We start from the raw sequence: 19,708 nt of genomic DNA, 5'->3' as shown, positions 1-19,708 counted from the left end.
GGGAATTTGTTTATGATGGCAGGGCGGGGCAGAAGCTCACTCAGTGCCCATGTGTTTGGCACCCCCTAGTTGCCAAGAGAATGCAACTTTCTCCTCCTATGGGATCATGAGGGCAGGAGAGGGGAGAAGGTCCTGGTGTGGCAAGAGGGCAGGGCCAGGTTCAAGCCATGCTTTATTGGGGGTGAGCAAATGGAGGTTTACTGCAGAGACATCAGCTAATAGTTTCCCCTGCTTCATCCAGGATTCTGTGTGAGAGATTGGTCTTCTATGAATCACACAGTGATAGGGAGCAGGTGCTGACTGAATGTGTCCAGAAACCTGGAGTTTACACTGCAGTTCTTTGTGCTGCAGCGATGCCAGAACAATTACTGCTGGCTTGATGTGGAAAAGTGTTCTACTGTGGAGGATGGAATAAGGCAGCCTTGTGAGAAGGATTAAAGAGTTCCTGTATGAAAGCTTTATGCAGATGTGCAGGGAGGATTTCCACTGCATTTCCAGACATGTTAAAAAGCTGTTCTGGGGATTCCCCACCCCACATTTAGGCACAGTGGCCACCAAAAATCACACCCAACTGCCTTATCTCACTTTTAGCAAGATTAAAAATGTGAACTCACCAGAAGTGCCCTCCCTGGGATCAGAGCCTGACTGTGAGGCTTCCTGGGAGGAGGGATTATTTCCAAAGTTATAAAAAGTTCTTGGCTTTCAGTGACAATAGTTGCCCCAGGCATCTGCTGAGCATTCTCCTTCTCGTCCTCTACCGTGCAGTCCTCCACACCACTGCCTGAGGCTGCTAAGTGTCTTGAGAGGAATCCACAGACTGGTTAGGGAAGCTGGTAGGACCCCCCCCCCCCCAAGAATCGCATGCAGCTGCTCATAGAAGCAGCATGTTTGCAACGATGCTCCAGACCATCCATTTGCCTCCTTTGTCTTTTGATATGACTGCCTCAGTTCCTATATTTTCACAGGTCCCTGCTTGGTGTCCCTGATAGACCCTTTCTCCTCCATTCCCCTTGTGATCTTGGCTTAGATATCTGCATTTCTTTTGTTGGTTTGTAGTTCTTTAAGAACAGATAACTCTCCCTACATAGCAATGTGGTTCAGAACCATCTGCTCACTCCATGCTGGTGCTCAGCTGTGACCCTGGGTTCATGGAATTTGAACTCATGGTCAGGTGTGTTACATGCTTTGAGATCTGCTCACCATGCTGGCCACACAGGAACTGAAATTTAGTTTTTCCCAGGGCTTTTCCTGTTCACCTGGAGATCAGTAGAGTTGAAAGTTGTAGCCAAACTGGTCATCGCAGGGCACAGTGGGACACCTCCCAGAGGCCAAGAATGTCTACTTTTATAGTGCTGCATCTGCACTGCCGGAAAGTCAACTATGTAAGATCAAATTTAGTGGTTACTCCTCGTGAAAGGAGTACAGAAATAGACTTAAACAGCCCTTTAAATCAACAGACTCGTTGTTTGGAAAATCCACCTAATGTGGCTAAACTCAATTTAAACTCTCAGGCTGTGTCTACATTGGCACCCTTTTCCGGAGGAATAAGGGATCTTCCAGAAAAGGCTTTATTTTCCGAAAGATCCCGTCTAGACTGGCACTTTTCTCCGGCAAAGCCCCGAGCCGGAAAAAAGCGGCAGCCATGTTCATGCAAATGCCGCGGGGGATATTTAAATCCCCCGCGGCATTTGCAATTCCGACTTGTCTCATTGGCACCCTTTTCCGGAAAAGAGATGCTAATGTATACACAGCCTCAGTGTATACCAGATCTAAGTTGAATAAAGTGCTAGTTGCTGGAGTAAGGGTATCTCAGTTTGCCCTTGAAGAAATCACCTGTGTTAATATTGTATCTTTTCTATATTGAGCCCCACTTTTGATCTTCTTACTTGCTTTATTGAGTATCTAGAGCACTCTCACTGAACTCAAAGCAACTGTTCATGTGAGTAACTGCCAGTCAGTTTAGAGGTAGGTGGGGAGAATGTTATAATTTGGCGCATGTCAACTATACCTCAGTTATTTATCTACTATGTGTTTTAGAGTGTCTGTTTGTTCAAGAACTCCTCCTAGATAGTAAAAGCTAGGACCACCAAATGTGGTATAAAGCTTCCTCTTACCATAATGTAAAGCAGTGATGAGGCTCAGGGCTTGCTCTAGCATTGGGGAGCCTGTGCGGTGCTCCAGGCCCCCTGGTATCCTACTGCAGGGCTGGTGCACACAAAATTTACTAGGCTGGGGCCCCCCAGGCTCTGGTGTGAGAGGGGAAGGTGAGGAGTGTCAGTTGGGGGCTACATTAGTGAGGAGTTTTTTTTCAGTTGGATTTTTTGCTTCTCGCTCATGTGTGGCCCTGAATGAGTTTTCTGTGGGTCAGTGGCCCCTGACCCAAAAAAGGTTCCCCACCTCCGATTTAAGGCAACATAACGGTTTTGTTGTGCCAGGAAAACAGGATGTGCCTGGAATGGGATTGCTTCTCATAAAACCAAAAGAAAATGGACAGAACCATCAAAGCAAGGGCAATTCTCAGAACTTGCATACTAATTAGTCCAGAATAGAATACTGGTTGCTATAACTTTGGAAAAAAAGACAATAAGATTGTCAAATATGACACACAAGTACATCATGGAAATTTATTGCTGGCTTTATTTTCTCTCATGAAGCCAGTTTTATTGATCAGCCATAAGTCTTTCCCTTTTGGGTTTCTCATACGCATAACATAAATATATAATTCAATCAAATTCTTACATCCTCAGTGAAATAGAGAAAAACACTTCAAAAATGAGCAATTCTAATAAAAAGGGAAAATAAGTTATCACAAAGTATAAAACTGGGGAAATGCAAAGGACTGCATTAGCACCTGACAGTAGGTAAAAGGGTAGCACTATTTCACAAGTATGTAATCCATATTTGCTCAGTGGTACTCTGTCACCCTCTAATGGTCGCTGAGGTTTATAAGCCTGTGCTACTCTTATGTAAAGAAAGGTAGCTCTTTCAGTGCAGACAGTAGAGGCTCACTTTTTCAGGTCCAAAGATTGCAGTGGTGGGGAACTTTTTTTTGAGTCGGGGACCACTGACTTACAGAAAAGTAGGGGGCCCCAAGCTAGTAGATTTTGTGCACTCCAGCCCCCCGGATATCCAATGCTAGGGGGAAGTTCTGAGCCTCTGGGTCCAGGTCCAAGGTTCCCCAACCCTGCTGTAATGCCTCTCATGTTTTATCTGATATATATTAAATAAAATATAACAATCTTGATTTTTTCAAGCTATTACTACCTTTTACTTGTTATTTGCCACAGTTTTTCTTTCATACCCCCTTTCTCTCTTTCCTTTTAGCCTAAAACCAATAAAATGCTTATTTCTCCATTCTCCTCTTTATTCAAATAGCTCATTCATCATCACTCCATAAGCCGGGTCTTGGCTCCGGAGCCAAGCTGATTTCAATGTGAAGGAAGACTCTCATGTGCTTTGTTGAAGACAGCACTCCACTCTGTACTCTAAGAGGATTTGGAGGGTTTTTGTCAGCCTCTGCTATGCAGCGAGTGGCAGACTTCACTTCTGTTTGCCACTGATCTTTGACTGGTGGCAACAGGGAGCTGCTGCTGGTAAAAGTTTTGAAACAAAGGCCAGGCTTACACTAAAAGGGAAGGTCAAATTAGGATACACAACTCCAGCTATGTTAATTATGTAGCTGGAATCAACATACCTTAATTTGAGTTTTCCCCGCTGACCCGACAGTGGGATGTCGATGGGAGCAAACACTCCCATTGGTTTATCTTACTCATCTCAGGAGCACTGGCCACTGACAATGGCACCCTCTGAATTTGATTTAGTAGGTCTTTACTAGACCACTAAATGAAACTCTGGAATATTGATCGTAGCAGTGTCAATCTTCCCCAGAGTGAAGACATGATCAAAGAAGATGATTTGCAAAAGGAAAGAGTTAAAAGGGAAGCAAGTTTTTCTTTCAACTACTTATTTCAAGGTAAATACCCCAAATTCTACCTTTTTTCAGTGAGGTAGCATCCTAGGTTTGGGTACTAATATACTGCTGTTAGACTGATGTTTGGATGATGCTTTAAAAAATATACTTTAAAGCGTTGAAGTGTTCAGTCCATCTTTGAATTGATAAAGTGTTATTGTTATAGCCTTTGAAAAGGTTGTTAGCACATTATATTCTAAAGGCCTTTTAAAGTGCTTTTAGTATTTAGTGCCCATGAAAATGGTCTGATCATTGACTGCAAGAAATATCAAGCTATGTTGCATATAGACCGCTAGTTGTGTTCTAGCAGCATAAAATATGTGAATTCAATAAAACTGGACATTTTTTCAAAACCTTATGTAACTTGGTGGTACATATATGTAAAGTACACACACCTGAAGATCTTGAACCTCTTCCATATATATACTTTATTGTTACAAGTAACACATCACTATTCTATAGAAATTAGAGCAAAATAACTTTTGTAGTTTGTTAATTCTGTACATTTTGTAGGTGTTGGCCTCCAGGATTTAAGTGCTACGTACATTTTAAACGGTGCAGACATGATCATCATTCTCTTGTGCATAAAATGTGTTTTCAAGCACCTGGTGTCGTTATATACTCACAGACCATATGATGTCTAAATAAATATTTTTCATGTATAGTATTGGTACAAATCTCTCTAGTCTTTGACATCAGACAGTAGCCACACAAAATATGGCAAAGAGGATTTTTAATGACAAAGGCCCTGATTCCTGACTAGATGATCATAATGGTCCCTTCTGACCTTAAAGTCTATGAGCCTATGAGTCCAGCAATAAGTTCTGAGACTTTATTTACATAGAACTTAGGCCCCGACTATGCAATGAGTTTCTAATACATATGACCAGGAAAGTGCATTTACTGGGGTTTTGCATAGATCCATATAGGGGTTTCAGATGATGGAATTCTTTCCTTATCCCTAACAGAGGCTGGGGTACACAGTCACACTGTGGTCTGCTAGTACTAATTCAAAGTAGTGCAATGGACAATGAGTCATGAGTCTAGTGCAAGGGAGGGTGGGCAATAATTTTTGACAGGGGGCCACTCCCAAGTTTTTGGAAAGCAGTCAAGGGTTGCACTTTTCCATGAGGAGGAGTGGGGTCTGGGATGGAGGTTGGGTGCAGAAGAGAGCTTGGGTGTAAGGGATTGGGGTGCAGGAGGGAGAGTGGAGTCTGGGAGACAGTTTGGGTGAAGGAGGCATTTGTGATCTAGTGCAGGGTTTTGGAATGTAACCTTGGGCAGGGGACTGAGTTGTAGGAGTTTGGGCTGTGACCTAGGGTAGGAAAGGGATTGTGATCTGGGGTAGGGGATTGGGGTGCCAGATCTGGGAGAGAGTATGGGTGTGGGAGTTGGGGGGGAGGGGGGTTGGATATGTTGAGTGGGGTGGCAGAGGGATGAGGAAAGGGAGAGGCTGGGGTGCCAGAGGCAGGTTCTGGCCAAGAAACTTACCAACCAGCAGTCCAACCTGCCTGCCTGCCTGCAGAGCTAAAGGCTTGCATAGCTTAAAACATTTCTCAGCCAACCTACCTGCCTACCCTGCACCTACACAGGCTGCAGGGCCATGTGCTTGTGTGAATAAATGAGCCAGAGGGAGGGGGTGGCTTGGGGTATGTCTACACTACCACCTTAGTTCGAACTAGGGTGGTTAATGTAGTCATTCGAAGTTGCAAATGAAGCCTGGGATTTAAATATCCTGGGCTTCATTTGCATCTTGCCGAGTGCCGCCATTTTTAAATCCTCGTTAGTGCGGACTCCGTGCCCGCTGCTACATGCGGCACGGAGTAGGTAGTTCGAATTAGGGTTTCTAATTCGAACTACCATTACACCTCGTTCCACATTTAACATTCCACATTCATATTTAAATCCCGGGCTTCATTTGCAACTTTGAATGACTACATTAACCACCCTAGTTCGAACTAGGGTGGTAGTGTAGACATACCCTTGCTTTGTGTGCTGCCTATTATTCAAACAGGCCAATGGGATTGTACTGGGGGTGGGGGCAGCACCTGAAGCTTCCCCCCCCCTCTGGGGTCAGAGTTTTGGAAGACAAATGGCTCCTCCTCACCTTTTCTGAGCAGTGTGTGGAACAAGCAGGGAGCCTGCCTGGGACTTCCCACTGCATCCATGGGCCGAATCTGGCCCACGGTCCGTATTTTGCCCAGGCCCAGTCTAGTGGATCTTTATAGTTTATGGAATTTTCTGGCTATTTCTGCCCTGTTCCTTTCCATGGAGCTTTCGTGTAGCAGTGCTGATAAGAGTGCAGGTGATACAGGTGCCCCAGGAAAGACTTTCCCTGTCTTTTTCTTTGTACAGGCAGTCCCCGGGTTACGTACAAGATAGGGACTGTAGGTTTCTTCTTAAGTTGAATCTGTATGTAAGTCGGAACTGGCGTCCAGATTCAGCCACTGCTGACCAACCGGCAACGCCCCACCTGCTCTACCACAGGCCTGGGGCTTTGCTCCACGTCTCCCTAGCTGCGTCCCCCCCCCCCCCCGGCAGACCAGGGAGACGCTGAGCAAAGCCGCGGAGGACCCGGGCAGGACGCGGCGCTGATCTGGCTCCTCTCCCCCCTCCCAGCAGACCAGGGAGAGGCAGAGCAGCTTTTCTCACCCCGGAGGACGGGGGCGGCGGGACCGGGCGTCCGCCGCTCCCGTTGTCCGGGGCGAGAAAATCCCCGTTCATATCTGCGGATCCGACTTAAGTCGGATCCGCGTATCTCGGGGACTGCCTGTATTGCAATACTTTGCTTATGAGTTTTGGGGAGACCATAAAAGAGACAAGTTATGGTAATTGAAGAGGAACATGGCAAGCTACCAATGCTTCTTTTATTACATATTTGACATAAAATATGGCCTGATCCTGTAATTTGTGTTAATCCAAAATGCTCACTAAAATCAGTGTCCACTCCTATTGAAGTAGTGGGAGTTGTGGGAGAAGGAAGACAGCAGAAGCTCTAAAGTTAGGAAATGTAGTTGTTTTACAGTGCTAAAAGGTACTGTAGGCCTCTCATAGCACAGGTAAACTGCATATGATCCCTGTCCATGAAGTATTCACAATGTAGTTTCACACACAGTACTATACAGAGGAAACAAATAATGGAGAGATAACTGGGTAATAAAGACAGGGACCATTTTAATGAGATTGTGTAGTTACTCACTAAAGCATGTGAACATGATGATTGGAGAAAAAATCTTTCTTGCATAGTTTGATTAAAAGTGTATAAAAAAGAAAAATCTCTTGGCTAACTCCCATATCTGTAATATGTAGGTAACAGTTTTGATCTGCTTCTATTTTAGCGTGATGTTTGTTATTTTTTTCTTGGATGTCAATTGAGATGTCACTATTTATTCATTTATTAAAGTTTATTAATAGATTTTTGGCTGTAATTATGCTTCAGTCTTACAGTTTCATTTCCTTATTATTCCTGCATATTTCTGATGCTCTTTTTTTAGTTTGTGTAACTCCTTTTGTGCCTCTTCCTAGTTATCCATTGAAGGCAAGATATCAGCCATACTTTGAAGTATAGGGTTATTATTTTTAATAAGGTAGAATATGTCAAAGAGTCACATACTACATAAAATGTTGCTTCACTAGGCACAGTGAATGGCAGGGGCAGTTGTAAGGCTTAGTTTTTATCATCTTATTGCACCATTCCTTACTTTGATCTGTAGTGGTGCTGATCGTTACTTTCAAATATCAACTTTTAAATACCATTTATTCTTAAATTGTAATCACTAAGAAGCACTATGAATGTAACACACAGCTTCTTCAGTCATTGTTCCTTTTCACATCTTTAAAGAACAGAAACTTGTTCTCTTAAAATTCAGTTAAAGAATTATAAAATTTACATGAAACATTAAAATATAAGCAGTGTTGTTCAGAAAGTACACAGCGATAGATATGCTTTATTCCTATGCTAAAAAAATGTAACACCTAATATTGCATTAGTTACTTGTATTTTACACTGCTGCTGGATATTATTGAATTACATATTTTATTGAAAGGTTGTAAAGTGACCAATAGAAAGAAAAAGTGATACTTGGAAAGAGGCAGCTATTTTTATGAGTTATAGGGATTAAGAGCCTAATCCTGCATATGCGTAATGCACTTACTTCAGTTTATATGTATAAATAGTCATCTTCTCATTCTCTCCCTCATACATGTACAAACCACACTGACACACAAATGAAATCCTCTACAGGAAGAGTTGAAACACATAGGAAAAATGGGCCATATTTAAACAAATACATCTATATGGCATAGTGGCCTAAACCTACTCTAAAAAAGTAACTATAGTTCCAGGTAAGATACACAAAAATATATAACAACTATCCCAGCAGAGCAACTGGCCATCTATTTCTAGGATTATGTGAACCCTCTAGGTTTTGGCTCAAGATGGGCTTGTGAACTGAACTTTGCAGACATTGAGAGTGAAACAACTCCTGCAGCTTTATTTGTCAGCTTTACTGTGGAAACCTTAAATTTGAAAGATCAAGTTCCTCTTTGAATTGAGCTAAGAGAATACAATTTTTAAACCACTTTTCTTAATAAGGAAAGGTGGATTTTAATATCTTTTGCTCCCGTCAGCATTCTGTGCCTTACTTAGTTGATTTGTTGTCCACATGTATATTTAATGTTTGCTGAAAACATATATTTACAGCAGATGAGTAAATACTATTCTAGTAAGCTTGGCATTTGAATTGTCTTTTGCTTTTACATATACTTAACTTTAGAATCCATATGCCTATTATTAGTATTAAATTATTAATCACTGTGACTTTATAATTTCACATGGCCCTATAAATATACACAGTATTGAACAAATAGGAATTTATTTCATATTTGCTGTACATGCAATTTGGGTATTTTGTAGTAGATAAAACTTACTTATTGCTCCAAATCTTGTGAGGCAAAGCAAGTGAAATACATTACAGCTATTGTAAAGTCACTCAAAACTTGTCATCCATTAGCCATTTACAGAAAGATTGCTGCATTATATGAGGATCTTCCCATGTTGTGGTGTGGAATAAAGATTCTATGCCACTCCCCTTTCCCATGGCTGGTGCAAGGAGAGTGATTGGGAGGGAAAAGAAAGGGAAGTGTCTTTTATGGAACCTTTGGACAGTTGGCACATGTTAAAGCAGCTTTCAGGGACAGAACTAGAGCACAGGTGCCCAGAATGGTTCTGCCACCTTTGTATCCCTCTCGTAAATAGCATTTTTCTCTTGTCAGCCACTGCTGAGAATTTTGGAAATTATCTCTTAACAAATTTAATAACAACAGGAGTTGATCTATTTATGGTTCCACAAAGGTTTTTTTAAAAATGCTCTTCAGTGGAAAGACTATGCTGATTTCTGCATGTCATCTATGAATGCCTTGATATATGGCTGCAGTTGTATTTAACACTGCATATGTAGGCAAGTTTATGTTATCATGAAATTTTAAAATATATACAGCCATCCAGTTCTTGGTTCAGGTTTTTTGACTTCCTATAAAATAACTGCTGTTTAAATCACAGTTGGCTTAGTTTTTCTGTATCTAAAATTATTCTTCGGATAATGGACAAGATACATGGTTCTATATCCTCTCAGCTGGTATAAATTGATATAACACCATTGACTGCAGTGGTATATGCTGATTGTATACAAGTTGATGATTTGGTTAGGGCTAGCTTAGGTGTTTAGGGTCCACAGACAAAAATGGTAGTATACATGGCCAAACTATCACCAGAATATATGAGATTTAAGATGTCAGCGTACAGTATATGTATCTTAGATTAATATAGTTTAAGAAGTTGCAGAAAGTATGTGGAATAGAGGGACTTAGAGAGTTTTTGTTTTGTTGTTTTCATGTTTTCTGGTTTTCCAGTATTTGATATATATTTCAATTGTTGGTGTCCAGCTACACTATTACCTATATCTATTTTAAAAGTATTTGAAATTTGTAATTGAAAGATACAGTTTTGGGAAATGAAATTCTACCTGGAAACCCACTGTTTTTTAAACTATTTTAATATCTACTTTTAAATGTAAGTATCAATTTTTGCTAATGCTATAAAAGACCATGTCTCCTTCATAGTCCTTACTCTTCTCTCTATCTTCTACCCAACTTGCTCCCAACATATACAGGCTACTTGGCTTCACTATTGTGAAGTATTTTGTGATTTTCAGATTGTATAATAACAACAGACTGAGACCTTTTCTGTCCTCTTCCTTTCCTTCTCTCTCTGTCACTTCAGGAATGTGCCAGCTGCCAGACTCACTGTCTTTCACTTTTCGTACCTTTTTAACACTTTCTGAGCTATCCTCTTCATTTTTAGTTAGACAATAAATATTTTCAAAATGTGTCTCTACCCATTTTTACTATTCACTAGCTCCTGTACAAACATTGCCTTTGAATGTGGTATTCCAGCTGTGAGAATCATCCTACCAAATTTAATTTCCCATGTATTATGTTTTCCATTACCATCCAATAGTTACTTTTACAGTTCATCTTGGCTAACCAACAATTACAATGCATTTTGACATTCTCAGAAGAAAGCCCGTGTTTATGTCATCATGTATATATACATGCTACAGTAGTCAAGAAGTGATGATTTCTCATCATGCTTGCATTTGTGCTCCATAGATGCAGACAGTAAGTACATTATAATTTGATTTTTTTTCTTTATTGCTCTTGGTTGAGTGTTATACATTTTTACGATGTTTTATTTTAGGTGCTGTGAAAAGTACCTCACTAGTATATTATTTCAAACAGTTTGGCAGTATGGAGTCCTCACTAGCCACTGCTGCTGGCCAAGAGGACCATGTGGGGTGGGGGGACATGGCAGGGAGAAGCCCATCAGCAGACATGAGAGAGCAGTTGCAGGGAGGAGCCAGCAGAGGTGGTAAGAACAGTCCTCAGGCACATAAGCACACATGCCTGCAGAGCTCCACATTTTCAGGTGCCCTATAAAGCTGCTTATTTTGCTCATGCCTAGGGACAACCCTACCCCCTCCTGTAGGCACCACCCTCACACATCCCATTGGCCACAATATGCATGGTGGGAAAACCGTGCGGAGCCACCTGGCCCTCTCCCTACAGGCTTCAGGGGTATGCCAGACACTTCAAGGAGCTTGTGACGGGCCAGCGAAGGCCCGCACTGAAACCAGCCAGGCGTCGATTCCGGCCCCGGTGGGAGGATGGGGAGGCATGGCCAAGCAGGCATGAGTCTATGAAGCTGCCCGCACCAAACCCCGTGCGGGGTAGGACTCCCCTGCCTTGGGAGACAGTGGTGGTTGGGGGCAGTCTGCTGCGCCCCGGACTAGGGACGTCAGGACGTAACCCTGCCCCCTTTGGCCCGACACTCCACACAGAGTGACGTTGGGGGAGGGGAAATGAAGGGCGGTGTGACCTCCGGTGAGAGGTTAAAAAGCCGCCCAGGAGGCAGAACCTGGAGAAGGACCGCAGGGAAGTGATTCCTTCCCGCCCTGTTGGAGTCAGGAGGCCGGGACGCTGGAGAACCAGGAAGGGGCATCCAGGACTCACGTCGGAACAGTAAGTCCTGGTGTGCTAGGGCAGGGCCCCTAGGGCCGAGGGAGGCTAGGAAATAGCCCAGCACTTTTGGCGCCTGTGGGCTGACACGTTACGGGGTGGGACTCCGTCAGCCGGGTAAGGGTAGTACCCGAACCCCTTAGGGCCCCGGGCTGGGACCCGGTGGAGAGGGTAGGCCCGGGTCCCCCTAGCACCACCCCATTATCTTGCATAGAAAACGCATAATCAAACTTGGGAAAATTGTGAGGGGCAGCCACCCCAGTGAGATGTAATTATAGACAGCTGGCCCCGGGAGGGGGGGGTCAAAGGACCACGTGATTCCTTGATCACAGGGCTCACTGAGACCTGCTCAACCCAAAAGGGGGTGAGTTGGGGAGCTCGCGCCAGTCTAACTGCTGGACCCCAGGTCTTCAAGACAGTGGGCTTACTGGGCCCCACCCGTAAGGCGGGGGTGGGAGCTCGCGCCCAGACATAATCTTTCACAGAACTACACAGGGCCAGAGTAGGCAGGGAACCCAGTAGGAGCAGCTCAAAGTAAGTGCCAGACAGAACCTGCATCCTTACCTCTTGTCCCAGCCCTGGTCCCCTCTTGCACCCAAATGACTTCCCAGAACCTACCCCCCAACACTTTTTCTCATCCTGGTGAAAGTAAATGAGGGTGTGGGAGAGTGAACAATGGAGGAAAGGGGCTGGAATGAGTGGGGAATGGGGCAAGGCATGGCCTCTGGGAAGGTATAGCCCTAGTGTGTCAGGGTTTGCATAATTAAATCATTGGCAACCAGTTTGCCTCATTAGATTCCTATTTTACTGCTTTGAGGCTTCTAGTGCAGTAGTCTCCAACCTTTTTAAGCAGTAGATCACTTTTTGAATTGAAGTGCAATCCAAGATCTACCTCACACCCAGATATCCTTGCCCTGCCTCCTTTATATCCCTTCTCTGAGGCCCGGCCTCCTGCTCACTCCATCCTCCCTCACTTTCACCAAGCTGTGGGCATGATGAGGACTGAGTTGGATGGGCCAAAAATTGTGCGGAGGAGGTTCTAGGTGCAGGCTCCGAGAGTGTTTGGATGTAGAGGTGCTTGGGGTGCAGGAGGGGGTTTATGACTGGGGTAAGATTTCGGGATGTGGGCTCCAGCTGGGCCCTGCTTACCTCAGGTGGCTCCTGGGTGGTGGTGCAATGGGACTAAGGCAGGCTCACCCCTACCCTGGCCCTGCACCACTCGCAAAAGCAGCCCGCAAACTCCATCCCAAGTCCTGTTGTGCCCCCTCTTTGCTCTGTAGAGATAGGACACAAAGTGGGAGAGGGGGCACCGTGATATCAGCACCCTCTTCTCCCTCCCCTGCACAGCAAGTAGGAGGTTTTTGAGGGGATAGCTCCAAGGCAAAGGGCAGGAGAAGTGCAGCTGTGTGTTTGTGTGTGGGGGGGAGGGGAGGCAGCTGAAGTTCTGGCACTTGACAGCCTCTTGACCAAACCAGCCAGGATCACCTGTCAGAGGCTCCAAGATCTGCAGGTAGATCCCGATCTACTGGTTGGTGACCACTGCTCTAGGGGAATGGCAACAGCAGGCATACTTATATTTAAATGAAAAGCAATTCATCAGGAGTTCCTTTGCTGAATTAAACAAACAAACCCTCAAGTGTCATAACTACAGGAAGTACTCTAGTAAATATTCCAGGTAGAAAAATCATTAACAGGAATTATTTTTGTTAATAGTCTCTAATTTATACAGAAGAGTCAAAAAAACTCTTATACAGACACTCGTTTTGAACATTCATAATGGCACAGATTAGAGTGTGCACCAGATGTAACAAGAAAGAATATGAATTTATTCTAATTTAAGGAATCAAATGGACTTTCTCTATATACTGCCACCTCTTGCAAACATATTATTGAAGTATTCTTTCCATTAGGTTGGAATATGCTCACATGACAACCTCTAGTACAATTTGTGTAATGGGAATGATCTGATTGGTTAAAAGTTTCCAATCATAGATGAAATTTTGTTCTGTTCAGTTCAGTTTTTATAATCCCCTGATGCCTCTCCTCCCCGTCCTCTTTCCTCCAATATCAAGAATGTCAGAGTTACAAGTCACGATCTACTGGGACTCATTGGACTTCTCAGATCTGGCCATGGGGTCCTAAGGAACTAACTAAAAGTGATTGCTGAAACAAGCAATTTAATTTCAACTTCAGTCCCAGGGGATCTGCTTTTGATGAAACCATTGCTAAGCCTGAAGTAGTTCCTACAGCTTTTTTTAAAGGGTCTTTAAAATAACCCACTTGAGAGGAACCACATTTTAGAACTTTTGTTAATGTAGCTGTAAAGGAAAGACTGATAAATATTTTAATATATTGGAGATCTTGTTTGAAAGCCTTTGCTTGACATGTAGGTATATAGTGGGATGGGTCTGTGACAGAGAAAATAAGTGCTCACTGACAGCATATTTGTGAGATGGTGATAAAACAGCTAATATTGATAGCTTTCTTTCATGCGTTCCTGAATCTTAGATCATATTTTTTATCTTTTGTATTTGGCTGCCTTGATCTCCTAAACCTTTTATTCCCACATTAAACCAACTGAGTCTGTGAAATTTAGTAATATCTCTCCTTCTTGATGAGAGAGTGCCAGTGTATTTTCTTTAACTTTCTCAAATAAGAGAAATTCTTTTCTCAATTTTTCTTGAAATCTCTTGCTGAAAACTCTTTCTTTCAGTTTGTCTTCCAGACAGAATCTCTCCAAGGGGACAATGACCTCTAGACAGAACTGAGCAGAGATGAAGCAAATGGGTTTTCATCTTCATCTCTGCAACGTGTTTGAAGCAAGCTCAGACCTCTGTTGAGTTCTCAGTTCACATTTTTGCTGAAACAAGTCTTATGCTATTTTTTTGGACTTTTGGCTTAAGGAAATATGGTTGTATTTGTGTTTGTCCCATAAAGAATTAGGGCATTTTACTCTTAATTTCCTGTTTTCTGTATAAAATATGCTCCAATTAGCACATCCCTGCTAGCATGTTAGATCCACTTTGCTGAAAATTTCTCTTTAATACTCTCTTGTATTGTGAAATAGGAAGACTGCTAGAAAAAAAAAGAACATTCTTTGTTTTTGGATTTTTCTTACTCTTTGGTGTCATTGGAGCCTTCATCATGCTGGAATGGCATGTGGTTTCCATAACAGTTAGGCTTCAGAATCAATATTCTTCTAGATGTAATTCTGCAAAAGTTATTGCACAGGTTGTCAATCAGCTATTGCAAGTACATCCCATAGAACCTCACAGAGCAAGGTAATTTCCCCTTTCTCAGAGCCTTCTGACAAAAAGTAGCATCCAGCTCTATTTGAATACTAACTATACATATTCTTTTTCATTTACTATTTGAAATTGTGATCACAGGAACTGTCTAATTTGAATACCATGGAATGACTATTCCTGAGATTTTTCTTAATGTAGTTAGTTACTTTTTATTGATTTCCCCCCCTCCCCCCATTGGAACTATTCCACAGAGCAATTGCTCAACCTTTTGTGGAAAGGGTTCATAATCTGGCTGTTTGATGGTCATCCATCACTATTTACCATTTTCTCTACCTTGATTTATATTATAATGCTGCAGAATAATATTTGTGCCACAGTTGAAAAGATATGGAGAAAAATTGAGGTAAGCTTTAAATAATTAGTCAGGTTAGCTCTTTATTCAAGTCCATGGAAAAGCAGAGTTCTAAAGAGTTTAATGTCTGATTAAATGCCAAATATGAGCTAACACGTGTCATGGTCATTGAACCCTAGGTATAATTTGAGGCTAAATGTGAATGAGCACAAATTTTTTTTGTGGTCACCGATGACCTCAATTTTAGTCTGTATGACTATTTTATCACTCATTTCATTTCAAAGAGAAAGTAGTAAATCCTGTTTATTTTAATATAGTGGCACTAAAAGGCAAAAGGTTTGCAAAAAGGCTAATGGAAGAAGTGATAGAATTATTCAATGTAACTTTCTGTACCATAGTAACAGAGATGAAATAATCATCTGGAGAGAGATGCTGCAATAAAGGAGTATATTATAAATATAAAATACTGTTATGCTGGGTTGTATAGAAGTGAACTATTATTTTCTACACATATTATTATCTTCAATCATCTAGACCTGGCAAACACTGCAGACAGGATACTGGACTAGACAGATATTGAGTCTGATTCAGATCATAGGAATTGCTGCACTTATTCAGCAAATTTTAGGAGCCACATTTCTCCTTTTGTAAAGAAATGACAGTTCCTTTAGAAAACAGGGAATGAAATAGATAGCGGTTTTATCTTCCAGAATTCATGAATCCACTAAGAACAGTGCAGATTTTAGGCCAACACCAAAGTTAGGATCTTTCACTTGTCATTCTTCTTCTACTTCTCCTGATTATAGCCTGTATGGTTGGCCAGTGAACCCCAAAACCAGCTGAAAATGTCAGACAGCTGTGCAGAGGGATTCCATAGAAAAATAATGTAGTCCAAGAAAGTATTATGGATCCTCAACAATAGAGGGCTCCCTGCAGATGAGGAAAGATGAGAAAGTTTTGGAGGTGGCAGAGAAAGGGGAGAGTTACATATGGAGGGCCTCCTCTCTGACATCCCTCTCTCATGGATCCATGTATTTGGGTCCAGTTTGGCATAGCAGTGAACTATTTAGCAATATAATATTAATTTCATATTTTATGCACTAAGTTGTATTTAAACAGTGATCTATGCTTTATGTAAGGTGTTAGCAAAGTTGTGCCATGTTTTAAAAAAGGGGGTGGTGAAATATTTGTGCAATATACAATTCAGTCTGGAACTTGTATTTAGAACTAAAATATAAGATGATATAAGGAACTGGATTGGTCTGGCTGTTCCCTTGATGAAAATCATGTTTTTGTTTAAAGTCATCTAGTTTTTCTTCCTTTTTAACCTTACTTTGTTTGGGGTGGTTAGTATTCTGTGATTGTGAGAAAATTCTCTGCTCTGCTGGGTTTGATTATAATGTTACTTTGACATTTTTTTTTTTTTGCAGTTCAAGTATGAAAAACAAATATTTAAAATGGAGCCTTCTTATTTTCCTGATCTGTTCCTTTTGTATATTAAAAACATCATCTGCTCACTTCAGTTACCTAGTGACTACTTTTTACTCCTATTAATGTAATAGAGGCAGCTCTAGGAGAGGGAGCTAGAGCCTATAATTTTCTTGTGTGTCTTCAAAAGAATTACTTACACAAATTTAATTAAATCTGAGTAACCCACTGAAGTCACTGGCATGGGGGGAGGGAGGAAAGAGAAGTCCTCCAGTGCACTATGCTTTGTGGTCATTTATGCCAGTGAAGAGTGAGTGCCAAAGAGTGCTTCCTATTCTGACTTGGTATAGCGTTCCCTGTAAGCTGTGTGCTTGTGTGGCCACTTATGAGAGATACAAATGCTGCCCAGCTGATTAGCAGAGCACCTACCATGAGGTTTTGTGTTTCTATTTGCAGTGCACATTTGCACATGCCTTGATGCACATAAAATTACTCTGCATGTGAATGGAAAAAAATCTGCACATGGATGGAAAAGATTAGAGGGAACATTGCTTGGTATTATTTTGCATCCACTGTGAACTGCTGTAGCTGACTATACCAAGCGTAAGCAAATGGACATCCTTGGAGGCAGAATTTAAAGACTAGGTTTGCACAGGTATAACTGGTGGCCTCACTTGACTCATGGAACCTCAACTGCTACTGATGGTAACTGTCAGGAAATAACCCACACTCTTAGATACAGATGATCTTGAGTCAGTCTTCCCATCTTTTTCCTTATGAGGCCTGCAACATCATGAGGCCTCAGGGCAGAACAGTTAGTGGGCCCTGATGCATACACAAGCTCTGGATGTGGTTTGCAGGAAATTTGGGTGGTGCTGCTCCTGCCCTAGCTGGTGTCCAGTTTGCTGCTGGCTTGCACTGCAGAGTGCACTCTTTCGGCATGGCCAGGGCTTCCGCCTGCCTGCCCAGTAGGGTTGCCAGTTGTCTAATCATGCAAATGCAAAGACTCTTGCCCTGCCCTTTCCTGGAAGCCCCACCCCATTCACTCCATCCCCTTTTCTCTGTTGCTCGCTTTCCCCACCCTCACTGACTTTCACCAGGCTGGAGCAGGCGGTTAAGATGCAGAGGCAGATGTGGGGTGCAAGCTCTGGGAGGGAGTTTGGGTGTGGAAGGGTGTGTGGAAGCAGATGAGGGCAAGGTGACCAGATGACCTGGTTTTATAGGGACAGTCCCAATATTTGGGATGTTTCTTATATATGTTCCTATTACTCCCCAGTTTCACCCTTGCTATCTGATTACCCTAGGTAAAGAGTTAGGTTCTAGAAGGGAGTTTAACCACTTAAACATCATGTTAAACAGGATTTTGCATCACTATTTGCCACAACTTAATTAATAAAAAATAACTTCAAATTCTATTTCTCCCCTCAATGAAGCGTGGTATTTTTCCTTTTTTTACATAGGCAACTAAACAATGAAAACAAAGCAATTGAAGCTTAGGGTTAATCGTGTGTGCCAGTATCATGATTTAATCATATGCCTTTTTCTTCAACCCTGTCCTTTCCCTTTTGTCTACAGAACAGTTTGCCTATATATGCTATATAAAATTAAAACATTGTTTAGGTTGCAAAACCAACAATTGGAAAATTAGAAAGTGCCAGAATTAAGACTGCCTATGCAACATTAATTCTATTCTCTTGTGTACATGCATTCTAATACAGTCTTTAATTCTATGGTCACATATTAATTTTCCACATGTTCCCCTGATTAATTCAATGCACAGGTTGAACAGAGCACAGGGAATGAGACTACTGCTCTATATTTTTATTATCATCATTCCATTCATGCTACTTGCATAAGAACATAAGAACGGCCGTACTGGGTCAGACCAAAGGTCCATCTAGTCCAGTAGCCTGTCTACCGACAGTGGCCAGCACCAGGTGCCCCAGAGAGGGTGGACCGAAGACAATGATCAAGCGATTGTCTCCTGCCATCCCTCTCCAGCCTCTGACAAACAGAGGCCAAGGACACCATTTTATCCCTTGGCTAATAGCTTTTTATGGACCTAACCTCCATGAATTTATCCAGCTTCTCTTTAAACTCTATTCTACTCCTAGCCTTCACAGCCTCCTCTGGCAAGGAGTTCCACAGGTTGACTACACGCTGTGTGAAGAACTTTCTTTTATTAGTTTTAAACCTGCTACCCATTAATTTCATTTGGTGTCCTCTAGTTCTTCTATTATGGGAACTAATAAATAACTTTTCTTTATCAACCCTCTCCACACCACTCATGCTTTTATAGACCTCTATCATATCCCCCCCCCCCCCAGTCTCCTCTTTTCTAAACTGAAAAGTCCCAGTCGCTTTAACCTCTCCTCATATGGGACCCGTTCCAAACCCCTAATCATTTTAGTTGCCCTTTTCTGAACCCTTTCCAAGGCCAAAATATCTTTTTTGAGGTGAGGAGACCACATCTGTACACAGTATTCAAGATGTGGGCGTACCATAGTTTTATACAGGGGCAGTAAGATATTCTGGGTCTTATTTTCTATCCCTTTCCTAATAATTCCTAGCATCCTATTTGCCTTTTTGACTGCCGCTGCATTCTGTGTGGAAGTTTTCAGAGAACCCCATCATACTGTACGTATAGTTGGGGTTATTTTTCCCAATGTGCATTACTTTACACTTATCCACATTAAATTTCATTTGCCATTTTGTTGCCCAATCACTCAGTTTGGTGAGATCTTTTTGAAGTTCTTCACAGTCTGCTTCTGTCTTGACTATCCTAAACAGTTTGGTATCATCTGCAAAATTTACTACCTCACTGCTTACCCCTTTCTCCAGATCATTTATGAATAAGTTGAAAAGGATTGGTCCCAGGACTGACCCTTGGGGTACACCACTAGTTACCCTTCTCCAATCTGAAAATTTACCATTTATTCCTACCCTTTGTTTCCTGTCTTTTAACCAGGTATCAGTCTGTGAAAGGACCTTACCTCTTATCCCATGGCCATGTAATTTACACAAGAGCCTTTGGTGAGGGACCTTGTCAAAGGCTTTCTGAAAATCCAAGTATACTATATCTACTGGATCCCCCTTGTCCGCATGTTTGTTAACCCCTTCAAATAACTCTAACAG

At 42.2% G+C, this 19,708-nt stretch overlaps 1 protein-coding gene across 2 annotated transcripts in view; it reads left to right on the top strand.

Annotated features, from left to right (window-relative positions):
• GABRG1 (gamma-aminobutyric acid type A receptor subunit gamma1) overlaps positions 1-19,708 on the top strand; it is an 81,825-nt gene that overhangs the window by 25,543 nt on the left and 36,574 nt on the right. The window lies entirely within an intron of this gene.

The sequence above is a fragment of the Pelodiscus sinensis genome, chromosome 4, assembly GCF_052426305.1.
Source record: "Pelodiscus sinensis isolate ZL-2025 chromosome 4, ASM5242630v1, whole genome shotgun sequence".
In the NCBI taxonomy this organism is placed as follows: Eukaryota; Metazoa; Chordata; order Testudines; family Trionychidae; genus Pelodiscus; species Pelodiscus sinensis.
The sequence above is the reverse complement of the archived record's forward strand: the minus strand, read 5'-3'. Positions and strand labels throughout refer to the sequence as shown.